Source organism: Myxocyprinus asiaticus, chromosome 28 (assembly GCF_019703515.2).
Source record: "Myxocyprinus asiaticus isolate MX2 ecotype Aquarium Trade chromosome 28, UBuf_Myxa_2, whole genome shotgun sequence".
NCBI lineage: Eukaryota > Metazoa > Chordata > Actinopteri > Cypriniformes > Catostomidae > Myxocyprinus > Myxocyprinus asiaticus.
Genome location: NC_059371.1, coordinates 23,889,065 through 23,914,254, shown reverse-complemented (window position 1 = coordinate 23,914,254; position 25,190 = coordinate 23,889,065). Strand labels below are relative to the sequence as shown.

Sequence of the window (25,190 nt, the reverse complement as noted above, 5' to 3'; positions counted from 1 at the left end):
ACTTAGCTGATTTTGGCTTTCTGGTTCTTTCTGCCATCTCTTTTAATTGTAACTTAATATATAAGGTTCTGTTTGCACTGGCAGCATAAAACTAGTTTTAAGATAATACTGTAATGGTTTTTCACTGTGGCTTTATACTTATCCTAGTGATTTGCTGATTGTTGATGTCCTATTCTTCCTTAGACTTCATGACTGCGCCAATATGATCCGAGGTGCAATTCTCACTACCATGAATGAGACAAAGGTACTTCTGTTCTCTAACATATTTTCCCTGAAATTATTTTAGGAATGATCTAGCACATCATGTATAGCAGGTTTAAACCATCACAACTAGCTTAAGTTAATGGTGAATTTGACAGGTGTGAATACCTGCCCAGCAAGTTAAAAAAAAAAAAATAACCATTAAAAAAATATATCCATTAAACTCCCACAGTTGTATTCTTTCACAACAGCTGGTAGTTGGAGTTCTGCTTCCAGTAACTTTTGAAGACACACCCTTAAAGTTGCAATAAACCGGTTGGTGTTACAGGGAAAGAACAGTACACAGATCACTTGACCAGCCATGTCTTGCAATTTAAGGTAAAAAAAAAAAAAAAAAACTAAAAAAAAAAAAAAACTAAAATGTCTTGCACTCTTGATGACAGGTGTCAGTATCAAGTCCAAGACAACTGTTGTATCTGTATGTTGTATCAGAATCAAATAATTTCATCATTTCAGGTCAGATCATTTCCAGAGGAATGTAAATGTTTTGTCATATGTCTAAGCATGTTTTAATGTGTTCTATGTTTGAAAGCGATTTCCCTCTGTTGCAGTTGCACACAGATGACATCGGGGGGCAGGGCACTACCTTAGAAGTGGTTCAGTCTATCATGAGGATCATGAGGATCATTCAGAGCAGCGGTCCCCTCACCACTGAGATTTAAGCCGAGCCAGCATCACTCCAGGACTGCTTGATACTGAGCAAGTACTGAACACATTATCTTCATGAACATTCAGTGTGTTCATTTATTTCAGAATTGCTAGCCATAGCTAGAAATAACAAGCCTGTTTTATTATAAATGGGTAGCTGACATCCTGCGGTGTGACATGCTATACTGCATCTAAAACTATTGAAATTTAGCTGTAAGGTATGAGATGCCATGCTATATGATATACTTCCGACTAAAGGCCATTGTTAAGCTGCGACTGTATTCACAATATAGCATGGCCTTGAGTGCCTTTTATATTATTTTATTAAGCAAATGTATGTGTCTTATTAACAGCATTTTGCTAATTCTTTCATAATTATGCATGCTGCTTTTATGACCGCATATTAATTGAGAGACTACTGGAATTTGTGAACTTTATCTTTATGTGAAAAATAGTTTAATGGTTTTAGGAGATTAATGTATTTTTTATTTTTTAGGTAGATTAGTAAATAGGCAAGATGGTGACAGAACCACTAGGGGCATAGCAAATGGTAACTGCAGAATTGATGGTTCCACTTTATATGAGGTGTCTAACTAATATGTACTTAAGTATTTCATACAATGTACTTATTATGTACAGTTGAAGTCAGAAGTTTACATACACCTTAGCCAAATACATTTAAACTCAGTTTTTCACAATTCCTGACATTTAATCGTAGAAAGCATTCCCTGTCTTAAATCAGTTAGGATTACTACTTTATTTTAAGAATGTGAAATTTCAGAATAATTGCAGAGAGAATTATTTATTTCAGCTTTTATTTTTCATCACATTCCCAGTGGATCAGAAGTTTACATACTTTTTGTTAGTATTGGTAGTATTACCTTTAAATTGGGTCAAATGTTTTGGGTAGCCTTCCACAAGCTTCTCACAATAAGTTGCTGGAATTTTGGCTCATTCCTCCAGACAGAACTGATGTAACTGAGTCAGGTTTGTAGGCCTCCTTGCTCGCACACGCTTTTTCAGTTCTGCCCACAAATTGATTGAGGTCAGGGCTTTGTGATGGCCACTCCAATACCTTGATTTGTTGTCCTTAAACCATTTTGCCACAACTTTGTTGGTATGCTTGGGGTCATTGTCCATTTGGAAGACCCATTTGCAACCGAGCTTTAACTTCCTGGCTGATGTCTTGAGATTTTGCTTGAATATATCCACATAATTTTTCTTCCTCATGATGCCATCTACTTTGTGAAGTGCACCAGTCCCTCCTGCAGCAAAGCACCCCCACAACATTACAACATAATGCTGCCACCCCATGCTTCACGGTTGGGATGGTGTTCTTCAGCTTGCAAGCCTCACACTTTTTCCTCCAAACATAATGATTTTTTTCATTAGACCAGAGGACATTTCTCCAAAAAGATCTTTGTCCCCATGTGCACTTGCAAACTGAAGTCTGTTTTTTTTATGGTGGTTTTGGAGCAGTGGCTTCTTCCTTGCTAAGCAGCCTTTCAGGTTATGTCGATATAGGACTCGTTTTACTGTGGATATAGATACTTGTCTACCTGTTTCCTCCAGCATCTTCACAAGGTCCTTTGATGTTGTTCTGGGATTGATTTGCACTTTTTGCACCAAACTACATTCATCTCTAGGAGACAGAATGCGTCTCCTTCCTGAGCGGTATGATGGCTGCGTGGTCCCATGGTGGTTATACTGCGTACTATTGTTTGTACAGATGAACGATGTACCTTCAGGTGTTTGGTGCCAAATGGGCTGGTTTGAGTATTTCTGTAACTGCTGATCTCCTTGGATTTTCACACACAACAGTCTCTAGAATTGACTCAGAATGGTGCCAAAAACAAAAAAACATCCAGTCAGCGGCAGTTCTATGGATGGAAACGCCTTGTTGATGAGAGAGGTCAACAGAGAATGGCCAGACTGGTTCAAACTGACAAAGTCTACAGTAACTCAGATAACCGCTCTGTACAATTGTGGTGAGAAGAATAGCATCTCAGAATAGCATTTTCTGAGCCAGGAGATTTGCCTTTGACCCCTGCAGTCTTGACATTGATCATGGATGGAAGATGGATCACGTGAACTATAGTCCAAAGAAGAGGGTTGTAGATTTCATTTGAAATGCAACATATTTTGGCATTGTGCTTGTTGTCATTCTTGAACTTAGTAGTGCATTCATGGGATCTGCATAGGTTTTACATTTAGGATATCGTTTCTGATCAGTTATATTGTTTAAATCTTAAAAAATATTCTTCTAAAAATCTTAATTGTCTGGATTCTCTGTAGTGACCTTGTTTTAAACTTAACTGTATTGTTATTTAAACATAAACTCTTACTGTTATATTCATTTTGGTCTGCTGCTACATCAAGCTGTTTGGACCTATGTTGATATAGAGTGCTTAACTGTATTATTGATAAGTCTTCTTCTGGCATACTGAGTTAATCCTGCACATTTCTCATCAGTTGCCATGCGGTTCCTTTGATTAGCATAATTGTTATAGTATAAAGGTTTAAAATATGAAAAGCTGTACCACCTTGCACAAATCCTTGATGGCTCAATAATAAACTGGAGACATTATGTATAAAACAGTTGTATTGTTTGGCTTTTTTATTGCAATGTCAATTACGTAGATCACAGGTGACACAAAACTTCACCCAGATGTCAAGGAATCCCTTTACCTCATTTGAGAAGACTCACTACTTTGTTTTTGCAACTTGAAAGAAGCTCTTGCTGTCCACATAGAATAGCTATACTATTGCATATAGTTCTACTGTATAGACCTTTTCTTATACAGCATCGTACTAACTGCAGAAACACTTTTGACGATTGATGTTTCAAGTGTAAATCTGGGCACTAGGGAGGCAACAAATTATTGCTACAGTAAGCATCTAGCTAATCCTACTTTACATGACATTGTTCTCAACAATGTTTAAATTGATTCTCATCCACAAACTGCATGTATTCTTTTCCAAATTGTATTACAAGATTACGTCTCATGACGTAAAACCCTGATATTAGCGTTTTTTATGGTTTGCAGCTGGACTGTGGTATCATGATGTTTGAGTGGAAAACCCACGGGAACAGAATCAAATAGCGTATAACATAATACTACGAAGGCCTAAATTGAGATGCAATAACTCCCACTGCTTTTCAACAACCTTTGAAAATCCAAACAAAATAAAGCAGTGGAGGAAAATATGTGGAATGCAATTTGTAGATTATATAAGTCTATAGACTAATAGACATGTCAAGGACTGAAGGCATATCATTTTGTGGGAAAATATCCTGTAGCTCTGTACGTCAAGTGATTAAAAAGTCAAGGGGTTGAAAAGGGTTGTGCAAGCAATGAAGAAATGCTGTGAATATTGCTGACCTTAAAGGAATATTTCACCCAAAAATGAAAATTCTCTCATAATTTACTCACTCTCATGCCATCCAAGATGTGTATGACTGTCTTTCTTCAGCAGAATACAAATAAAGATTTTTAGAAGATAATTTCAGCTCTGTAGGTCCATAAAATGTGAATGGGTGGCAACTTCTTGAAATAGATCAATATTAAAAATTGTTTTTACTAAACATATTTGCTTCCGGCCAACTCGTTGAGGAGGGTGGAGTTCAAACTGCCTCTTGCGTGACGTAAGCGCAAAAGCCTCCTCTGCATAGATATTCATACATAGATCCCTTATTAGCAACTGTTTCTATGGACCGCAATATTGTTTCCACACAAAAGCAGTTTATGCAGCAGTCTGAGCAAGGAGCTCGGTCTGAGGCATCTCCACTGACTCACTTGCATTCAAACCGATTCAAACATCTCTCCTTGTTCACCGTTCCAAGATGGCAGCGCAGTTGATGTATCCAGACCAGCCAAATGAGGCATCTATGTATGATTATTTATGCTCCTCTGTTGTAAACAACACTGTGCTTCTGTTTTTTAGTTTTTCACATATTTCATGTGTCAGTTGTTGCGTGAATTTGCCAACACACTTTACCTCGACCGTTGTGAATTTTTAGTAAAAATGTTTTAAAAATATTGATCCATTTCTAACACGCCTAGCATTTTGCTTCAGAAGACATTAATTAATCCACTGGAGTCTTATGTATAAGGCGTACATTCCAGGGGGGATGGGGGGAGTTAACCCCCCCCCCCCAATAATCAAAACAAGCAAGTACACCCATCCCCACCCCAACCTCCCAATATTTATACAATGATCAATGGAAACATGTAATTTCTGCACACTGTAAAGCATTCTCTCAACTGTATCAGTTATTGCTATTCCAGCATGACAATCTCATCTTCTGTTTCTCTTATCAAATGACATCCATTCAAACTTTGACATAACAGCACAACATAAAAATACTCAGGTATTTATATGGCACCATTTCCTAAATACATTCTGGTTTTTTACCTTGTTTCCAGCAGATTCAGTTAAATAATTTTGTTTGGATAATATGTTAGTAACATAAAATAAAATAAAATATATACATTAAAATAGTTTTCCATTAGATTTTTTTTTTCTTATCTCATTGGCAAATAGATTTAAATTTTTTTTAAGCATAAACCTCACTAAACATTTTTAGATTACTTTAATTATGACAAATTTAATGAAAAACTAAATAAAATACTACATAGATAGTAATTTTTTCTTTTTCTTTTTTTTTTACAGTGTGACATCATTTTCACTACCACAACTTTTTACACAATCTCTAAACTCTCTCTAAATTATAACAACATCAGTGGTGTGCTGGCCCATGCTGAACTAAACTCAATGGTACACTAGCAGCCAAAAGTTTGGAATAATGTACATATTTTGCTGTTTTGGAAGGAAATTGGTACTTTAATTCACCAAAGTGGCATTAAACTGATCACAAAATATAGTCAGGACATTACTGATGTAAAAAAAACAGCACCATCACTATCTGAAAAAAGTCATTCAATGATCAAATCTAGACAAGCCCCATTTCCAGCAGCCATCACTCCAACACCTTATCCTTGAGTAATGCTAAATTGCACATTTGGTACTAGAAAAGCACTTGCCATTATATCACACCGCTGAAAGCTATTTGGTTCATTAAATTAAGCTTAACATTGTCTATGTGTTTGTTTTTGAGTTGCCACAGTATGCAATACACTGGCATGTTTTAAGGTCAATATTAGGTCAAAAATGGCAAAAAAGAAACGGCTTTCTCTAGAAACTCATCAGTCATTAGTTTTGAGGAATGAAGGCTATACAATGCTTGACATTGCCAAAAATGTAAGATTTCAGACAAAGGTGTACACTACAGTCTTCAAAGACAAAGGACAACTGGCTCTAACAAGGACAGAAAGAGATGTGGAAGGCCAGATCTACAACTAAACAAGAGGATAAGTACATCAGAGTCTCTAGTTTGAGAAATAGACACCTCACATGTCCTCAGCTGACAGCTTCATTGAATTCTACCCGCTCAACACCAGTTTCATGTACAACAGTAAAGAGAAGACTCGGGTGCAGGCCTTATGGGAAGAATTGTAAAGAAAAAGCCACTTTTGAAACAGAAAAACAAAAGAAAAGGTTAGAGTGGTCAAAGAAACACAGATATTGGACACAGATAATTGGAAAAGAGTGTTATGGATCTTAACCCTATTGAGCTTTTGTGGGATCAGCTAGACTGTAAGGTGTGTGAGAAGTGCCCGACAAGACAGCAGCATCTATGGCAAGTGCTACAGGAAGCGTGGTGTGAAATGTCACCTGAGTACCTGGACAAACTGACAGCTAGAATGCCAAGGATCTGCAAAGCTGTCATTGCTGCACTTGGAGGATTTTTTGATGAGAACTCTTTGAAGTAGTTTTTTCAAATTGTAATAGTAATTTGTCACATTATTAATGTCCTGACTATACATTGTGATCAGTTGAATGCCACTTTGGTGAATAAAAGTACTAATTTCTTTCCATAAAAGCAAAATCTGAACATCATTCCAAACATTTGGCCGCCAGTGTAAACGCCACCGGAGGGAATGAATTCAACCGGAAAAGTTGAGAGACTTCCTGTGTGTGTCCTCATGCTGAGACACACAAAGATATACATATGCATACACCTTGTTAGGACTAATTCCCACGTCATTTTCTATCATGTATACAGATTTTAGGTGGTTGGCAGACATCTGTATTTTCCGAAGACAGATTTTTTAATATTATATTATTTTGGCTGGGCTCTCCCCATATCAGTTTCCTCAATTGATTTAGGCCCCTGAGTTCAAGAGTATGTTTTTCATTGCCCTGATTTGTGCTCCTCACACATTATAATGATTGATTATAATGGATGGTCTGTTTATACTTTCTTTTTTATTAGTATTTAGCCTATTTAAAACAGGCGAATAAGAACTGAGTCAATCCAACCTCAGTAATTTTTTTAAATGTATTTCATGTGTTCAGTGGGTTGAAACTTGAACAGACTAAATGCATCTCTGGTGATCTCTGTGGAAATGTTCATGAGAGATTTTGAGCAATGAGAGGAACAACATGTTTTATGTTGCTCAGTATCATATGACATGAGTCCTTAAAATTACAGCGAATATTTTATTGCCAATTTATGGTATATCCATGCAAGTGCTATAGCTTATCCTATGTTCTGCTTCATAATTATTCCCCAAGGAGGGGACTAAAGATAACCTAAAAAAGGTGGAAATAGTGTGTTTGCATGAGTGTATGTTTGTGTGTGTATGAACCAAGAGGGGCCCACACAACCCTAAGGTGCAAGACAATTGATCGCACATGGGTGTGAAGCCTGCTTACGTACTGTAGATGTACAGTGTTATCTACTCTTGTCAGATGGGTGCATTCGAGTTCTGCAGTGTATGGGTTATGGGTAAATTAAGATATTTGGAGTCAGTTGGCTCAAATCCAACAATTTGCTTTTTCAAGTAAAAAAAATGTACATAATTATCAATAAATGGCAAGATTTTTTTTTTTTTTTTTTTTTTTTTTAACGAAGACATCCATAAAACAACCACAAGAAGGTTTAATATTCAGATTAACTACCGTGTTTACTATTTTAAGTGGTGATTTTACTTTTAAAATATATCAGGTAAGTTTAGGTTATCATCCAAATGACACTCTCTTGTTGAGTTTATATCACGTTGTAGTTTTTGGTTTGTGTGTGTTTTTCTCCTCCATGTGCCCTGTCGTCTTGCCCCCACCCCCTCGACTGCCTTGTTTCTTGTTCATTTGCTCCACATGCCCTACTCGTTGTGTCTCTTGTCTTGTGCTGGATTCTTCCTCTCTGTTTCTATGTTTCCCTATCCTTTTGATTTATGCACCATTTGCTTTTCTCAGTTTTTGCCCTTTCATGGGAGTTTTAGTTTACTGCCCTGTTGGCAACAGTCTGGGCCCTTTGTGTTTTTTCTGTATTTTTAATTTTTTTCTCTCCCCCTCTTAATAAAAGACTTGAGAGTTTTTGACCATCTGTGCTTGGGTTCTCTTGCACATAACCTGACACCAAATGTATGGACAGTGAGCACACACACAAAAAAAGAACAAACATGAAATTTAAATTGCTGTTTTAAATGTTGGCAAATCACTATGTATATTTATTTGTTCATAAAGTACATTTGCTTTGGCATAAAATTCAGTGTACTGCCCATGAAAAAAATACAATAAATTGTCATGCCAAAAAAATATTTTACCATTAAAGAATACAAAACTAGATTTTGCGCCCCAAAGGGAGACTTTTTTAGTTAGATTTGAAAGAAAACACATTTTGCCAGTGTTGTAAGAAAAACATAATTTAAGATTTCTTTGAAAACAATTCTTAATATTTATGCATTAAAATCTATACTACATTACATTGATATTTATTAAGGATGTTTTCATGTTTTATTGAAAAAAATAAAAAAAAAAACAAAAAAAAAAAACACTGCAGTTGTGTACATTGGGTTTGAGCAAGGGAGTCTGGCTCTTTGTAATTCTCTGTGAGTGCAATTTTACATCAGCCCCAGCTCTTGTCACATCATTCATGCTTTACTTTTACTGTCATATTACAACTCTCCCAATTTCCCCTGAGCGCTGGAATCATACCATCCATTATGTGAATATGTGACCTCCCCCACTCCCTGTAATTTGCAGTATATGGAGCAGGTTTTTAGTGAGCATAAAACATTAAAAAGGGGAATCCATCACATGGGCCGTCAAAGAGCAGCCACATTTTCCGCCTTACTTCTAGCCATACAACCTCCCTTAGTTTCTGTCTCCATGTCCTTGTTGCCAAAGGCTTGTCTAGACTGTGACTAAGGACATTTATATAAATTCTCATGAACGGATTTAAGGCAGAGAAAAATTGCATTAACAAAAGAACAAGAGTTGATGCAATGATAAAGTAAGAAACAAACTGCAAGTGAAGAGAATATGCAAGGTTAAACTGCATTACGTCAGACACATTTATTTGCTTTAAATCTTTTGTTTTGTTGTAGGATATAACAAAATCATGCCATTCTGTACAGTAATATTGCTCTCTGATGTTAGTCTATCCCCTCCCCACCTTGGTGCACCGTTTCTAAAGAGCTTTTGATGAAACAGATTTTTCTGGAAATCCACCAGAAAACACAAGTCTGATTACTTTTGCTTTCATTCTTCTTATCAAAGTGACTTCCCATGAGCATGACTGCGACTACTTTATTTTGGGTTTGAAGTCATATTATCTAACTATGAAACAATCAGTTGGAATCTGATAACAAAAATATTGTAGTAACCTAATTATTAAAACTATGTCATGAGTACATTGCACAGTTTTCAACTCTTTGATGAAATGTGATAATACATACATTTTAAGTGTAGCACAATTACCCAGCAGTGTAAAATCATCAATTTTCAAAATGTAGCTTTAAGGGTAAAAAAAATAATTTTGTTGCATCCCTGATAGTGAAAAGATGAATAAATTATGGCCTAGAGAAGGAGATTGCATTTATACTTCTATGACATAAATGGTCATTCATTTAGAGAGCTCTTGAATTTGAAACCAATTACACATTTAACCCTTTATTTCTAGAACAATTTAGACAGTTACTTTTGTTTTTTATACTGAATAAAAACATTTGACTTTGCCTTGACCAACAATAATCTCATGACAACTGGTAATTATTTGTACAAGAGGGCAAAATTGTAAGATACTGTACAACTTCCAATACAAATGATTGATGCATGTCAATATCCTTTAAGGCTTCCTTCGTCTCATTCCAAACCCTGATGTTTTCTTTCTTCTGTGGTACAGTAAGTTATTTTCCTGTCATGTTTAGGTTTAGGGTTTGGGCAAGGGGTTGCACTTATGGTTAGGTCATAATAACATTGTTTGTTGGTTCATTTTTTTTCTCTTTATTGGAGTAAAAGTCAAACATTTTTGTATGATCCAACTCAACTTGAAAATATTTTTTTGTACGATTTCGCCACCTCATCCTATTATTAAGACTTGTCATGAGACCGGGTTGGCCTCAACTATTTCAATTTGTCATAAATTTAACTTTCTAATGTTAATTCAGTCTTGTGCACTAGTATCACTTTTGCTGTGAAAAGTATAAATTAAAATTTTTTATAAAAATAACTTTTGCAGTCGAAACTTTCATAGAATGTTAATATTTTATTAGTCACAGAATAAGAGCTTGATGGTACACATGGATCGCTGGAATAAATAAGTGCTTTTTGTTTTAAAATTATTCTCAGTGATGGCATACCTGTATTATGTTTCATATGTTCATGTTCATATGTTTATTTATTTTTTTCAAGTTTGAAGTATAGCTTCCAGTCTCATACTGTTCTCACATGGGTTACATCAACTTTTACTTGAGCCACTTTCAATGTAATTGTAAATGTAAAATGTATCTTTACATTTACTCAAGTATGGCCACTGTGTATGTGTTTTAAACAAGCCATTACCACAAAGGCTTACTTTTCAAATGAATGGCACTAAAACAATGCATATGTATAGCTTTTCCATGTTGATGGTGCTCAAAGTCATACTGTTGTAAGTCAAGTAATTTTCCCTTAGAAACCCCACAACCTAATCTGTTTTCATATAAGTCTAAAACAATATACTGTACATGCACATCCTCAACAGGTCTTTCCCAACACAGAGTGACATTTTCATGACTATTTAAGGCTGATCCATACTTCTGCGTAGAACCTACGGCGTATGCTCTGCGTAGTGGCCAACGTGTTGGTTTGCATTTATAGTTCTGCATTGGTGTTTCTGCGTCGTTCTGTGAGTACACAGCCAAAATACTAAATAAATAAACAAAAGCAATGCAAGCAATGTCATTTCTGGAATCAAAAGTATTTATTAAATTATTGTTGCATCAAAAATTAGTTCAAAGAATGTGAACATGTTGAAATGTAGGTACATATTATTTATTATAAATGTTGTCTGTATTGCAGGCAGAAAATAAATTAGGAAATTACTGTATGAGTTGCTTAAATAATAGAGAAGGAGGATGACCGACCAATACCACCCCCCCCCCCCCACCCCCCACACACACCCCAACTTAACTTTTTCTCTTGACCATAGATGGCACTAAATCTCATCTCAACACCTTTATTGAATGTCTGTGCTCCTCTTAATCTGGACATTTCATCTGAATATCAACATTTGTGAAATGTATTCCATCCAATCAGTTTTGAGGTTAAATGATCAAATGTTTTTGTCATTGGAAAATAGTGATCTGTGACATTCTTTCCCTATCTGTCACTCACTCGACATTGTGTTGATGTAGTGACACTAGGGGTCACTCTTGGGAGCCCGAAATACCTCTGGTCTTTGATAAAAGGTCAATGAAAATTGGCCAGTGGTATTTGCATACCACTCCCCCGGACATACGGGTATAAAAGGAGATGGTACACAACCACCTCATTCAGATTTTGTCTTCGGAGCCGAACAGTCGATGCTCACTGAGCTGAATTCCCACAGCTGTTCATTCACCTCTGCTGGATCTGAAGGCGCATTTCAGTGGCTTCTCCCCCATCTGCACTGGTGCACTGCAGAGAACGCCCCTGGGCGCTTCGGCAGAAATAAAAGAGTATATTTCTCTAAAAGAGTATATTTCTCTAAAAGAGCGGCACACACGGAACGTCTTTTTAAAGACGCGTCTTTTTAAAGATGGCTTTCCGTTTGTGTGTTCCTGGTTGCGGTCGTTATCTCTCGCCTTCTGACGGCCACGATCACTGTCTTTCGTGTCTGGGCGCTGCCCACACGGAGACAGCATTCGTGGATGGGTCATGTACTCATTACAAGAACATGTCCATGGCAACGATGCGGTCGCGGCTTACCTTCGTAAGAAAGCAAGCCACCCCAGAGGCTCCCAGCCTCAGTCCTTCTACCCACCGGTATGAGGCCAGCGCGGCTAGCACTGGGGGCGATTTGGGGACCCCAACGGGACCACCTCCGCCGGGTATCCCCCCACGGACCTCCCATTCCCCAGCACGCTCGTCTGCCCCGATTGGGTTTCCGGATGTGTCCGCCGGCTCGTCTCACGGCGAGTTCGACCTCTTATTCGGAGCCCACGAAGGTGATGAGCTCTTGAGCGCAGCATCGGAGAGTGGGCTCATCCAGTCGGACGCGGAAGCCTCAGCTGGGCTCCTCCCTTTGGGTGCGGTCGCCCAGTCACAGGCTGATGCAGAGATGATGGACATGCTTTCCCGGGCAGCCACGAGCGTCGGGCTAGAGTGGAACCCTCCACTCTCCCCTGAACCCTCGCGACTCGATGATTGGTTCCTGGGCTCGCGGCGCCGCTCACAGCCACGCCCCGCCCCAGTTCCTTTCTTCCTGGAAGTGCACAAGGAGCTGACAAGGTCGTGGGAGGCACCTTTTACTGCCGGGTCCCGATCTTTCATCTCCCCCACCCTCACTACCCTCTATGGTGGGGCAGCCAAAGGCTATTCACCAATCCCCCGGTGGATAAGGCTCTCGCGGTGCACCTATGCCCACAGAGCGCTGCCACCTGGTGCGGGCACCCAAAGCTCCCGTCCAAGGCCTGTCGCTGAACATGCCAACCTGGGAAATGGGGGCAGCAAGGAACCGTGCCTTGTCGATCTCTCCCATCTTGACCAGGTTGAGCCAAAGGTAGCGTTCCTGGACCACCAAGGTGGACATCGCCTGCCCGAGAGACCGCGCTGTGACCTTTGTCGCCCGGAGAGCGAGGTCGGTCGCCGAGCACAGCTCCTGCATCAATCCCGGGGCAGAACTACCCTTGTGCAGTTCCTTTAGTGCCTTGGCTTGGTGGACTTGCACCAAGAAACTTCATGAAACACAAACAGAAAAAAATAAATAAAAAATACAGCAGGTGTGTAAGGAGTCGTTGCTGAGATGAGACGGGAGACGTAGGATCTAATTGCAAGCTTTAATGAAGATGATAAAAATGAAACAAACAAATGTGAACTCAGAAAACAACAAACAAGAACTGACAAAGGAATGCAAAAACAAGAAGGTATATATACACAAACAAGAGCTAATGAGGGAATGGAAAACAGGTGAGAATGATCGGGAACAGACGGCAGTGATGAAGGCAGAGCAAACTGGGAAACATAGTCTGGGGGAAACACTTCAAAATAAGAGTCCTATGAAACACGAGTGAGACAGACTGTGACAAGGTGCTCCCTGTTGAGACAATTGTTTAATGGTCCCGAGTCCAAATACAATGTAGTATAATGCATAGATATTAAAATAAATGTGACACGCAGTTATATTTTTGAAGAGGTGCATGTCAGGCTATGGCGTAGGCTATGCCGTAACCGCCATAGCTACAGCGCAGAAGTATAATGCAGAAGTATAAATTGGCATTTAAGTCCCACGCTTTGTTTTGGCCTCATGTGCCATCGGAAACAAGGGGTTGTTTGTTGAATATTAAATGTGGCAATTTCAATGAATAGGATTACTTTTGATTACTTTTTTTTTTTTCACGCATTAGAGTCATGAAATTTTTTTTTATTTTGTCCTGTCCTCATCAGAGGTCTTCACCTTCTTTACTGTATCCAATTTAAATCAAATCATGTTACCGCATGTTATTCACCACATTTGTTTTTATATTTCTTACATTTCTAAAACCTAAGAAGCAATATCATTTGAACAAATTCCAAATCCAAAATAAAATATAAAATTTGAAAAATCTCAATTCATTTTCTCTATTTTTACAAAAATGTTAGTATTGACTGCATATACCAGGCTCAACCATTCAACCCTGTTACCCAAGTTATTGTATGTAAAAAGATCAAACAAAGATTTTGTATGGAACTTTGCACAAATTTGTTGTATTTAATTTAATTTAATTAACATAAATCAGGGTGCGATAAAAACAACAATTCCAAACAGGGATGCAGAAACCTACTATAAAAATAATAGAAACAAAATTTTTTTTTTTTACATTTAAATATTACAAATTAGATATATCAACATAAGGTCTATTTTGTACTCCAATATCAAATACAGTGATGTTTTTATTGATTATATGGCACACTTTGTGATCAAGACTATTCTTTCTTACCTGCTTGGTATTCATGTAGAAACATAATTATCTAATTTCCCTTCTGTGCCCCAGGGTCCCCTTAGTTATCCCAAAATGATTATTTATCAGGCACCCTAAAACCACTCCTAAACTGCAAAAATGCATCTTTGTTTCACCATGAGAGAGGGAGGGGAGTGTTTTGAAAAGTACAGGTGCATCTCAATAAATTAGAATGTCGTGGAAAAGTTAATTTATTTCAGTAATTCAACTCAAATTGTGAAACTCGTGTATTAAATAAATTCAATGCACACAGACTGAAGTAGTTTAAGTCTTTGGTTCTTTTAATTGTGATGATTTTGGCTCACATTTAACAAAAACCCACCAATTCACTATCTCAAAAAATTAGAATATTTTGACATGCCAATCAGTTAATCAACTCAAAACACCTGCAAAGGTTTCCTGAGCCTTCAAAATGGTCTCTCAGTTTGGTTCACTAGGCTACACAATCATGGGGAAGACTGCTGATCTGACAGTTGTCCAGAAGACAATAATTGACACTCTTCACAAGGAGGGTAAGCCACAAACATTCATTGCCAAAGAAGCTGGCTGTTCACAGAGTGCTGTATCCAAGCATGTTAACGGAAAGTTGAGTGGAAGGCAAAAGTGTGGAAGAAAAAGATGCACAACCAACTGAGAGAACCGCAGCCTTATGATTGTCAAGCAAAATCGATTCAAGAATTTGGGTGAACTTCACAAGGAATGGACTGAGGCTGGGGTCAAGGCATCAAGAGCCACCACACACAGACGTGTCAAGGAATTTGGCTACAGTTGTCGTATTCCTCTTGTTAAGCCACTCCTGAACCTCAGACAACGTCAGAGGAGTCTTACCTGGGCTAAGGAGAAGAAGAACTGGACTGTTGCCCAGTGGTCCAAAGTCCTCTTTTCAGATGAGAGCAAGTTTTGTATTTAATTTGGAAACCAAGGTCCTAGAGTCTGGAGGAAGGGTGGAGAAGCTCATAGCCCAAGTTGCTTGAAGTCCAGTGTTAAGTTTCCACAGTCTGTGATGATTTGGGGTGCAATGTCATCTGCTGGTGTTGGTCCATTGTGTTTTTTGAAAACCAAAGTCACTGCACCCGTTTACCAAGAAATTTTGGAGCACTTCATGCTTCCTTCTGCTGACCAGCTTTTTAAAGATGCTGATTTCATTTTCCAGCAGGATTTGGCACCTGCCCACACTGCCAAAAGCACCAAAAGTTGGTTAAATGACCATGGTGTTGGTGTGCTTGACTGGCCAGCAAACTCACCAGACCTGAACCCCATAGAGAATCTATGGGGTATTGTCAAGAGAAAAATGAGAAACAAGAGACCAAAAAATGCAGATGAGCTGAAGGCCACTGTCAAAGAAACCTGGGCTTCCATACCACCTCAGCAGTGCCACAAACTGATCACCTCCATGCCACGCCGAATTGAGGCAGTAATTAAAGCAAAAGGAGCCCCTACCAAGTATTGAGTACATATACAGTAAATGAACATACTTTCCAGAAGGCCAACAATTCACTAAAAATGTTTTTTTTATTGGTCTTATGATGTATTCTAATTTTTTGAGATAGTGAATTGGTGGGTTTTTGTTAAATGTGAGCCAAAATCATCACAATTAAAAGAACCAAAGACTTAAACTACTTCGGTCTGTGTGCATTGAATTTATTTAATACACGAGTTTCACAATTTGAGTTGAATTACTGAAATAAATGAACTTTTCCACGACATTCTAATTTATTGAGATGCACCTGTATATGAGACTTTGACACTGCATAGACAATTGTAATGATGATATAAGGCAAGGAGGATAGTTTTAGGGTTGGTTAACAGCTATAGTATACCTTACACGCCACTCATTTCTCCACCCTGTTTCAATTTAAAGAGAATATGATGGCTCCTTAATCCCTAAAGTGTAATGATGCCCTGGCACAAAATCACCAAGGCTTTGTGGGATCTCTCTTTCCTTACTGCTCCATTATTAAAGTACATTTAATACAATCTGGAGTCAGAATCATTAAACACTAATGACCTGTCACCCATCCCCACACTACAGTAGTTTATAATCCTAAAATAGTACATTCCTTAAATATGCACAACAACAAAAAATACTAACACCTGATATTTTTGTGCTTCTTGAAGAAAGTAAACAGTATGTACTGAATGACACAACACTTCTAATTTGCTAGGACTGTTTATGTAAAATGATCCTCTGTGTGACTGTGTACTGTGTAAACTTGGATGCAAGAAAACAGGTGGCAATTTTCTCTAACTTTATGTGCTCCATTCTTAGACCACAAGAACACTTTTAAAATGGTTAATTAATTTCCCATTTTATAAGAGGGTGCAATATAAGACCCGCATTTCCTTCTAAAAGTTAATTAGTGAAATCATTAGGTCCACAATATATCATTCAGTTATTCTTGCACACAAACATTATAAATCCCAGGTAATCACTTGACAAGCAGTTGTCTTTCCTGTGTTGACATATTTCTTGTTGAAACAGGAGGTTTGGATGGGACATATCAAAGGGCTTGTCCCTTTTACAGCGCAACATGCCCGCCCACTTTTTCAGCCATCTGGGCTCTGGTAGTATTTTTCCCGTTTATTTTTTCCATAGACTTTTTATTAAATCCTCCAAAGTAGAGTTGTGCACCATGAACCAAACCAATCAGCTCCGAGGTGAATCATAACATTACAAACTTTGTTTTGAAGCAAAAAAAGTATTCGAAAATCGGACAAAAGGACAAAGGTACAAGACTGTGTACTTTCATGAGGGCACAAACTACAATCCCATGAAGCATTGCCAATTAAATAATCGAATATAAAAATGATGGAAATATACAAAACTATTGATTTTAGGTTAATTAAAAACAATATAGTTTACGTTTTTGCAAAATATTCCAATATACAAATATATAAGTAGTTTGAGGGTGAAGGGAGACTGACTTGTTTGCAACATTCACACTGCGTCATGGGAGTGGGCGTTGGCTTTCTGGCTTGTTTGGTGGGCTTTCTTGGTCACAGTTCTCTGATTGGTGGATCTTTCTCTGCTGGACCATGTGTAGTGTATATGTTCACCAGGAATTCCACTATCAAACATGATTTTTAAACACTGAAATTGAAATAACATGGACAGATGGCTTCAACAGAATAATATTCCACCATTGAACCACAGACTCAGAGCTCACGGTAGGTCTGTCTATAAATGTATGCAAGTTATCCATATTAGTCTATGGAAAAACTTAATGCTGTTTTTACTTCTGGAACCCGACTGTTGCACTCTATTGAATTTACAGTATTTACATCACAGCCATGAATCATGATTTGCTTCTTGCGAGTCAGTTGCAGTTGGTATTAGGAGGGACAATCTCATTCTGCATTTGATTGAATAAAAATCTGTCTAGTACAAGACAAGTCATTAATATTTTTGGTCCATTTTCCTGAATTAGAAAGAATGCACATTTTAAATCTGCTAAAGGTTAATTTGGTCCACGTTTAGGAGTACACTATGGTTTCAAAGCTAAGAGACATGGACTAAGAGCCACAGAACATAAATATTGTTTTCATTAGGTTTTAAAAACAATTCACTTTGGGAGAATAAAAGGGACATTATGAACATAAATTTTCTCACTGTGCACAGGTGACATTTACAGTGAAAGAGTATTTCTGCTTACTCAATCACTACTCAAAGTTTTTGGCTATGTAAGGAGACAACAATAGGCCTAATTAGTCAGTGCCCATGACCCCTTAGCTCTTTTCTGACCCCACCCTCACTGACAACAAGGCTTCAGAGCCTTTACACACACTCGCTTGCTTCACACGCAATTGGGCTCCATCATTCAGACCTTTCAGTCCAACACCCCCCGTGTGCAATCAAGCTGACTGACACACTCAATATTTCATGTACTACAAAGCTTCTCTTATTTTGTGCACATATTTTTCTTTGATCACTTGTTTCCATTAAATTGTTCAGCTCCTGTATACATTATTTTCCTCCAAAGGCTGTGAGAGTGATTCCACGAGCTTTACAGAGAGTTTTTCCATGCTTATCAACAATTATTTGTCTCTCTCCAAAGAGTACTTTTTCTATTGCACTCTGACCCACTGTTTAAATCTCTCTCATCTGTCTTGGGTTTGTCTTTCTTCAAAGCCAGTACAATCTTGATGAATGAGTACCCAAATTGTTTGCAAAAAATTCTAGCACATTGTTTTTTTGTTGTTGTTGTTGGTTATATTTCTTAATTGAGTCACTGCAAAAATGTACTCTCACTTAGACATACTGTATGACAAATCTTCCTTAGTATTACTCTAATGTTCACCTCTCCAATGCTTTAAAATTAATGGTGAAGCATGTAATTTTCTCAACATTTTTACAATCTTTTATTCCAGTTTATCCCATCCCAGAAACAACTATCAGCCATGTGTGGGTTGATTCTCCTAAAAAGTATAAACACAGTGACTCTGTGGTGCTATCAAACATTGTATTGATGTAAAGCACATGTAGTTACTTGGTGGTGTAGCCTAGTAGTGTTATTACCATTATACATTTGAACAAGACACTTAATCCCCGGTTGCTCCAGGCGGACTGTCCCAGTTATTTAAAGGTGCATTCCTGTTTTATTTTTCAACCCATGTTTCTTATTCTTTGCTGTGTCATAGATATTTGATTTGTTTTATAATATCCTTCCTCTGTTTTTATCTGTACAACTTTGTTCTCTATTTTATTTAGGCCAGTGTAATGGAAAGCGACCACAATTGTTCCCACATTGCACTGTCTCTCCCTCTCTGTGTGTCTCTGACTCTTTCATCCTCTCTTTTAACATCCATTGTCCTTGAGTTGCTCACACTTCACAATCAATTTGTGTTTACCTAAGTCAAAATGAAACACTAATATCAAGGTGAATCGGAAATGTCCCATTTCCTACATTTTATCATCAGGATTTCTTTCGGCCACATCTCTGATTGTGCAACCAGGAACAATTGTACAACCAGGCTTTGATCTTTGATCTCTGAATTCTTATTATGACCTATTGTCTCATGAAATGAATGATGCAATCACAGAATCAGGTAAAATTTAGTTGTTTCAGAGGCTTATGTATAAATCTTGTCTGTTAAGAATTTTGTTTAAACTTTTTATTAGAATTAATTATTAGAAAACATTAATCAAGTTTTACACAAATGAAAATGGTTACATTAAAATTAACACATAGGCTATAACTGTGTAACAAACAATCAGTTTAAGGTAGTTACAAGTATTATTCTGTAAACTCTCAATATAACTTAAAGGAATATTCTGGGTTCAATACAAGTTAAGCTCAATCAGCAGCATTTGTGGCATAATGCTGATTACCACAAAATTAAATTTAGACTTGTTCCTCCTTTTCTTAAAAAACAAAACAAAAATCTGTGACAGTGAGGCACTTACAATGGAAGTGAATGGGGACAATGAAAGCGAATGTGGCCAATTTATGGAGGGTTTAAACACAGAAATATGAAGCTTATCATTTTATAAAAACACATACATTCTTCTGTATAAACTCATGTATTATTTGTGCTGTAAAGTTGTTTAATTTGTAATTTTTACAGTCATTTTAGGGTTTGTTTACATTACATTGTCACAGGCCCGGTTCCAGATCAAAATCACTGAGGGTGCTTCTGAAAATAGTGGGGGTGCTCTGTTTAAAGTAGAGATGTATCAAAATTACAACTTTTTTAATAGATTAAATCATGTTAAATGCTACTAAAACAACGTAATGAAAAGTTGTTTTTTTAATGTACAAAACATTTATTGCTTTATTTTCTTTCCACATGATCTGTCACTGAAAATGACAGCAAAATGCTGCACTTCCAGATTAGGACATACTAATTTGCAAAATCATACACATTTATAAATTTTGATGCAGCATTTTGTGTGTTCACAAAATGCAGGGATTGTTGTGTGTTTGCTGGGATTCAAGGAAATCTGCTTGCCAATTTACAGTATTAGTCTTACATATTCAACTGAGCAGGAGTATGCAATTGTTTTGGTACAGGGGCCACATCAGCTGTTAAGTAGAACATGGAAGAGAGAAAATATAGTTGTATCTTTTAAGCCCAGAAGTAGAAGTGCACTCATGCACTCAATGAGTGATGCACAATTTTCTGAAGTGTATGGGGCCATTCTGCGATTGCTTGAAGTTTTGCTGCTACTGTCCTATCATGTGTTAGTAAAACTGAATTAAGACTGAGTATAATTATTAACTATAATTATAATTTATTTTACCATACTTCAATGCAGTGGTAATTTAGTATTCAATTTAACACTCTACATCAGGAGTCTGGTTTAATAGTGAAATTAAATATTCGGAAATTATAGATTCTAAAAGCTTATTTTAGTGTTTGCCGCAAAGTGGACAAAATTGTTTTATTCTCAAAACATTATCAACCTGTTTACACGCTCATGGGTCATGATGTGGGTCTCGTCAATGGTTTTTTTGGCATCCAAACAAACGGAGGAGAGAGAAAGCGTGCACACACGCATGCATTGTTGCCATATTGCATAAGTTAAGTAAGATATAAGATGGAATATTTCCAATTTGTGCAGGTATAAATCTCTGATTGGGGTGTTGCATCTATTCTCTGGCAACCCTGAGCATTTTAAAAGCTTGTGGATGCATGATAGGTCCCAAAGCCAGATAAATTAAAGATCTAATAAAAAACGTTCATGATAAATTGACCCGCGGGCAGTAGTTTGCCCTGGTCTGCAATTGAGGGTGCTCTAAGGTTCGTTTGAGGGTGCTTAGCATCCTCAAGCACCCCGTAGAACCGGGCCTGCATCATCATGGTGACGAAGTTGTAAAATTGACTATAACTTTACACAGAAAACGTTAGTAATTTATTTTTTATCACAATAAAATCATGTTTACACATGCATATCTTTTATGTCTTGTGGCTATACAGTCCTTTTGGAACAGTGAGTATTTTAATGTTCAAAAATTGGCCCCCATTCACTTCCATTGTAAGTTCTCACAGTAGTTCTCACTGCTTTTTTTAAAGAAAAGAAAAAGTCAAAATGTATTTTTGTGGTAATCAGCATTATGCCACAAATGCTGTTGATTGAGCTTAACTTATATTGAACCCAGAACATTCCTTTAACTGACTAAACTTCACTTCCATCATACATAGAGTTCTCTTTTAAACATTCGTACGGTATCTCTCACTATGGGAAACACCTCGTGCATACCTCACTCTTGTTATCAGAGAACTGGTGTTACATATGTAACCTTATGTTGTTTTGGGGTGGGGTATGTTAAGCGTGATCTGATATCACAGTCGAGTTGCATTGTGGGATATAGAGCTGCCTGAAGTGTACATCTGAGTTGGCTCGCTCCCTCTGTCAAAATCGAGGGGTTGAGGGTATATCAACAGAAATGGCACAAGGAAAATCTAAGGGGGCAATGCCCCTAGCTGCCCCTTACACCCGGTCATGAAGCACAATCTTGTCTTGTGCACAGCATGTTTTCTGTGCCTACCTATTTATACTGTATGCTGGTTGTTTATGTCTGTTATGTCAATCTATACCATGTCAAGGTGTTGAGAGGTAGCCATGGTGGTGTACTGTTTTAAGGCCAGATACATACAGGTTTACATGAGGTTACACAGACATTATCATTCAGCCTCATAGGACAACGCAGACATGAAAATAGACCACAAATGCACCATTCACCTCCTTCTCTATTCATTTTCTCTTTTCTGTACCTCTGTTCACCCACTTCAACAGAGCTCTCTTTCAGAGAACCTTCATTTTAACACCTTCTTTCACAAATACCATCAAAATCACCACCATAATTACTGAATTACATCAGCACTCACCCCAGACATTCAAATAAGTGTAAATAAAATCATAAAAAATATACCCACACAAAATGGGTTTAATAAAATCATTAGTGCCAGAAGTATATAGTATATAAAGTTAAGAAGACAGTTATACAGTGAGGTGCAGTGATATCATTTTGTTATCTGTCTGTCTGATTGCCAAGGCTGGTGAAGCCGGCGCCACACTAGCCAATTTTTTCAGTGATTTTCAGGTGTGAGCTTAATTTACATACTCGCTGGGTGAGGGAAATGAAGCGCACATTAGTGTCTGCCTGCAGGAGGTGGTTAATAACTTGACCGTCGGGACTCCCTGCTGAGTAAATGGTTCCAGAAACTGGAAAAAGGATCGAACATGATAGAAAAAAATTTCTTGTGTTCTCTTCAAGTGACCAATGAGCTTCTTCTTTTACTGAAGAACTGACAAGACATCAAGCTGATCTGAACATTTTCATCCCACTCAGCAGCATATCTCAACTGTATATTGTGATTCAAAGTGATTCTGTCACCAAGCGTTTTTCCTGCATTTTTCTCCTACACTAAAGTGACTTTGTCCTACACTAAAATGAAATCAAATAGCGGAGACACAACAGTCTGTTTTTATTAAACAAAAAAAAAATTGTTTTGAGTCTGCTAGTGTGACATGAGCTTTAGTAATGTAACATTACTCTCTGTGGAGAAGAGTCATTATGACTGAGGGTCGAACTCATTAGTGACTTGTGTAAATTATTTTATATTTATGTCTGGGTTGTGATACGATAATATTGCTATTCTATATGTTTAGTGTATAGTGATGTGATTCAAAACTATGACATATTGCAATATTTTACTATATTGTTTCTCATTCATATTCATTGCATTTTGTGCTTTGCACAACAAGTGATGAACTTGCCGCTTTATTTCATAGAGCCTCTGAAATAATGGGGAGCTTATAAGTCAGTGTCATGCCACAATTTGAGGGAATAGCGCACCTTGGTTCCAGCATATCTGTCATAGCACAAAAGATTCATACAAATTAAGTTATTGAATTGGGTTTCTAAGTTTTAATTTTGGTTAAATAAAATAATCAACTTGCGCTGACTGATTGCAACTTCTTTCATAATGTCTATAAGAGGTGGTCTATATTTTTTTCTCCCTAAAAATAACATTTTGAAAAATTGAACTAAAGATATTGATTCATGGCGTGAAGATATCAATCTTGTACTATGAGGTAAAATACAGAAATACTGATTTCTTTTACTTCACCTCTAATTGTGACTGCCCTTGTATAAGGTCGATGTATCCTTGAATTTGAAAGTCCTTGTTTGTCTTTTTTTTGTTTGCATGAGTGGTGTGATACGAGATCTAGTTATCTATCAATATAAGTTGTTTCCTAGATATTCTTCTTTTATCCCCTTATATTGCTCCCAGGCTTTGTTGCTTTCCTCTGTCAATCAAGGGAGGTTAGGCAAAAATGAGAAAGCTGAAGTTCAAAGCAAGGTTTAAACTGGATAAAGTTGCACTGCTGCCCTTCATCTGTGGTCTCTTCCACCTGCCCCCACTAAGTTAATGACCGCAATCAGGACAGCCTTCCGCTGAGCAGGAGAGAATGCTTATCCACAAATATGTAAGCCTGTGCACATACATTCACTCCAAAAGAAGTCAACATTGAAAATATAACTGAGATTCAAAATCTAATATAAATAAGAAACTCTAATCTAAAAGTTTTAGAATTTTAAAAGTTAAAAATGTAAAACAAAAATTATGAAAAAAATGAATTAGAAATATTTCAGATTCTGCATAATCTCTTGGTCACTAATCAAATATGGTAACAGCTCTTGAACACAAAAATAGAACAATAGAAACATCCCATCCAGATACTAACAAAATATACAGTGGTTGCAAACCCACACATACAGTGTACATAGCCCCCCACCCCCAGGGCTGATTTCTCTTCCCAGTCCGCCCCTGTCCGTCACAAATTGTTTCCATGATAACATCACATCCTCCTGCAATTACATAAATCCAGTGAAAGAATGATTTATCAGTGTGCTTAATGTTACATGAACAGTTCCTGATTGGCTAACACTGGCCCACCCACTCTAAATAATTTACCTTGTTGTATAAGCACCTCTTACACAAAGTCTTTTTAGTTTTCAAATACAAAATCTCTTAAATCCTTTGTTTCCTTCTTTGATAATCAAGAGGAAGATGCAGCAGCATAGAAATTAATAATTAAAAAAATAAATAAAAAAGTTTGTGAATCTTGGACTGACTTGCTCTGGTCGGCGGACTAGTTCTGTTTCCTTTTAATTTAACTTACCTAGTTCCAAGAAAGATCCTGAAAATCATAGTATTTAAAAAAAAAAATCTGTGCAAACTGGAGAGAAAAAGAATAAGAGAAAAAACAAACCATACAGTTTATCCTTCAGAAGGCAGAGTTTTTGTGAAAAAAAAAAAAAAAAAAATCTGGAGAAGATTAGTTTTTCCAAATGAGTATGTCCCTGAAATGTCCCAGAGGGGATGTTTGTCAGACTTGCTCACTTTGCATCTTTAAAACCAAAAAAAGATTCCAAATTAGCACAACTGTTCATGAGAAGTGGATTTCTCAGTCTATTAATGATGCAACTTGCAACATGGACATGTCTTCTCGGATACAAACAATGTGGTAAAGAGAGCAGTCAATAACTGTAGGTCCTCTGTCTAAACTTGTTTGATTCTCTGCCACTTTTTCATCTCAGCAATGAAAAACCAGGAGAAAATGACCAAAATGAACCAGTATTTCATGTCTTTTTGACACAAGACCTCACACTGAGCTTACTGCTTTGTCAGTTCTGCGTTAATTCCTTGCATTCACTTTGTAAAGCCTCCAGAGTTTTATTTTAAATAATGTTTAAAATGGCACATAGAGAAATTAAAATTTTGTTTGTTTTGCTATATTTAAAA

The 25,190-nt window shown here is 37.3% G+C and overlaps 1 protein-coding gene across 4 annotated transcripts in view; it reads left to right on the top strand.

The window, feature by feature from the left end:
* LOC127419532 (vasopressin V2 receptor-like) overlaps positions 1-25,190 on the top strand; it is an 81,114-nt gene that overhangs the window by 10,846 nt on the left and 45,078 nt on the right. The gene's annotated exons all lie outside the window — the stretch shown is intronic.